General features: G+C 36.9%; 1 long non-coding RNA gene across 1 annotated transcript; it reads left to right on the forward strand.

Annotated features, from left to right (window-relative positions):
* The first annotated feature begins 664 nt into the window (after positions 1-664).
* LOC126100675 (uncharacterized) lies at positions 665-1,423 on the forward strand. The gene is made up of 3 exons (XR_007522200.1): positions 665-858; positions 979-1,049; positions 1,194-1,423. It is a non-coding gene; the product is annotated as an uncharacterized LOC126100675 (long non-coding RNA).
* The last annotated feature ends 2,452 nt before the right edge of the window (positions 1,424-3,875 follow it).

Below are 3,875 nucleotides of genomic sequence, written 5' to 3' on the forward strand. Positions count from 1 at the left end.
TCGTAAAGGCAATGTTACTCGTAGTTGACCGTGAAATAAAATTGAAATAATCGGACTTCGTAGTTAAATCGTTTCCAAAGACTGCTGCGGTAGGTGCGGACTCATAATCTAAATCTCAATATTACAATAATTTGCCAGCCATGCCAAAACGTCGTACAGAGGTGATTGTCTACTAAACATAAAAAAGTTACACTGTTAGTTAAATCAGATATATTCAATGAATAAGCCTACAGTTCATAATCCTACTTACTTTTATAAATATAAATTCTTTACAGAATCGAGTGCCTAGTGTGGTTGCAACTCGCAGTAATTTTCTATAACATGAAATATGGCGGTGTGCCAGACAATAAAATAAAATACGTGCTTCTCGCACCACTTCAACCAGAGCTCTCTTTTCTTAATCAAACATACGAGTAACGTAATTGTGCTTTTGTTTTATCAGCGACACAGCGCTGCAGTTGTGTGCCATAGGCTTTATTTATTTGTCACTGATTATTTATTTAATTAATATTTCGCGTTTCCGAGGAAACTCACACTCGGCATGCAAATGTGCCTTTATATTGCCCCCTGAATTGCGAGGCGAAAGGACACACCTGCAGGCGAGCAATTCACCTAAAGGCACAAGAAAATCTAAGTTATCTACAACTGTTTACATGACCCACATTATACTCATTATATACAAAATTTGAATGACGCGGGTGCGCCGTAAAAGTTCTTATGTTGGCAGATAGAGTGCGTACAGTTAGATCACGCGGCACAGTATTGCAGTTCATATTGTTCGTGTGCGCGCGTCTCTCAGTCGTTGCACCAAGAAAATATTCAACCAAGATTACATATGAAGACTACATTCTATGACAGGTAACTTAGTTTTAAATTTACAATATTCGTTATAACACAATACAACTTAGATTGTTGAATGTTCTTAGTTACATAGTATTGTTTTGAAATACTTCAAAGAAAAATGTCCGTATGTTTCAGGTGCGTTGACCTATACACATCGTGTCGTTATCACAGTTCATATTCATCTGCTGCACAATAATTTTTTACAGGTTAGTATCGTCGTGGTAAAGTTTTTTGATCACAGTAACATCGTTGTATAACAACGTGATTAATACATAAGCGTGTCCATTTCCTATTTTCATTATAGTCGTTGTGATGCAGTTCGTTGTGAGTAAAAGCATTGCTTATTACAGATCAGACGTGACCCGCCGAGTAATTGGTCCACGTGCAGTTCGTTTTTTACATTCCGTGGAAGCTTGGTTGTAGAACCTCGGACGGCACATAGCTGGCGTCGATCCTAGGACAGTCCAGGTAAGAGTGTCCGTCACATTTCGAGAACATTTCATTCCCTGAAGTTCCAACCAAAATTCTTCCACCCGTCGTGTTGTTTTCTGGACAGGCACTTTGTGTCCATTTAATCCAGTTAACATCTTGAAGTTAGGTACTGTAGTAATGTCACTAGACGATGCACGAATTATGCACTTCACATTTTCAGTTTTTTGCTGAATATAGCTCACCTAAATGTTCGTAGTTATTAATCAAGGAAATCGTTCATCGCGTTTACATAGGTACAATGCATTATGAATGGCATTAACCGTTTCCTTCACATAGGTTTCTGCGTAGTTGCAGAGTTAGTAATGTTCGTTAATGTCCGTGAACAGAGGTTCACTATGCAATGTCTTTTTGGCATTCGTTTTGTTCAAATTTTTACATGATACATCAGTTAAAAAAAAAAAGTAATTATACATACACACGTCACATATTTTCTTAGTATAAACATAATACAGTTGCACATAAACATGTTTACATCATCATTACATCGCTATAGGTTATTACATTGTGTCACATTTGATTACATGAATTGCAGATATTTACGTCCTCTTTATCGGTTTTGTGATGTCATCTGAAATTAAGATAGGTTAGACACAACATTCATTACATCAGTAGGCAAGACCAGGCGTTTTCACTATTCAATAAATATTCAAAATAGTAAGAGAGAGAAAATGTTCGATTCCTCGCGTTTTGTGCGTGTGTGTAGAGTGTCTGTGTGGCCTTGACTACTGGTAGATGCTTTTCGTGTTGAGAGATGTGCGTCTAATCTATTTCTCAAAGTAAAAGATCGCTTCACAGATGACGTCTGTCAGTTCGTCAGGTGTCATACCAAGTCAGTGGTACCTACAGTCACAAATGTTCCGTGAAAAATTAATATATCATTCACTGCTACGTAATCATAAATTTTACTTTACTATTCAGTCTTCTCGGTGGAGCCGCGGCGTTGAAAGAAAAGTTCTTCTGTCTTCAACTGCGACTCTGGAACGCTGAAATGAAAATTTCTATACTACTTATTATCTGTGTTGTAACGAGTTGCTTAGCAATGTTTTGATGGGTATGACTTTGACATTATTCAGCATGAAATGCTCTAAGATCTCGGTGTGCGTATAGCCCAATAATTTTGTTAGTTCTACGATGTTGTAACAGATACGCACCAGGGTGCGGTATGTTAACAATTATATAAGGTCCTTCATATAGCAGACGCCACTTAGCGTTGCGTCGTTTGAGTGCAACAGATTTATGATGAGTACGAAGTAGTACAAGCATTCCTACCTCGAATTTTTGTTTTCTTTTTATTATGTTTCTGTGATGTTTGTTTCGTATTTGTGCGTGATGTGTCAATGTAGTCAATACTTCTTTTATTTTCTGTTCAGGTGTGATTTCCTTGTCTGACAACTTAGGTAATGGTTCTATCCACTGATCGTTCTGTTTGCAATTGAACATGATCTCGTTAGGTGTGTAATTTGTATCGTAAATATTTAAGTTATTGTGTACGTCTTCGAAAAGACTTAGGTAGGACACCCAATTAGTATGTTTTGATGAAATATAGGTCCTCATGAATCGATTTAATTCTCGGAAAAGTCTCTCAGTCGCGTTACATTGTGGACTAAACCTCGAAATAAATATACTTTTAATGTTATTGTCCTTCAAGAAATTTCTCCATTTGTACCCAGAGTAGTATGCTGCATTATCTGACAGAATTGCTTTAGGTTTTCCCACGTGCGTCAGGTAATCACTTGAGAATCTTCGTATTATAGCACTTGCAGTGGCGGATTTTAAAGCATAAAGTTTTACATGTTTAGAAAATACATCGTAAAAAGCTAAGATATATTTGACGCCTCCAGAGCTTGCTGGATGCGGTCCACTGATGTCAGTACACAGAATTTCCAGGGGTTTACTGGGTAAAATAGAATGTAAATCTGTTTTTGTGGATAAATTCTGAGGTTTTGATTTTTGACATATGACACATGTTTTCAGTTCCCTGTAAATTTTTCTTCTCATATTGCTAAAATAACAGTATGTGCTGAGCTTTGCCAAACACTTTTTCGTCCCATAATGACCCCAAACTAAGTGTGTGTGCCAAATTAAATTACGTTCAGACTCTTCGGGAATGCATACACACCAGTTAGTAGCATTTGGATGTCGTCGATAAAATAACACATCATTGTGTAACTTGTAATACTTAGTCGAAGGATGATTTTGTTTTTCTACCAGTAATGTTATTATCTTATACCAGTGAGGATCAGATTTTTGTAATTCAGCCATGTTTCTGCACATATCAATATAATATTGGTGAAACTGCTTGTCTTGCATTAAGAGAATCCTGTAGTCATTTATATTTTCTAAGTCACTGTTGGTATCATTCATACCTTGTGGAAGTCTAGACAAAGTGTCCGCAATGGTGTTGTCCTTACCTCTTATGTACTTAATTTCAAAAGAGTAGTTCTGAAGTGTAACTGCCCATCGTGATAGTCTAGGATGTACAAGTTTACAAGTTAACAAAAATGTCAGGGCCTGGTGATCGGTGTAAATCACTGTATGTT

This window comes from Schistocerca cancellata, chromosome 9 (assembly GCF_023864275.1).
Source record: "Schistocerca cancellata isolate TAMUIC-IGC-003103 chromosome 9, iqSchCanc2.1, whole genome shotgun sequence".
In the NCBI taxonomy this organism is placed as follows: domain Eukaryota; kingdom Metazoa; phylum Arthropoda; class Insecta; order Orthoptera; family Acrididae; genus Schistocerca; species Schistocerca cancellata.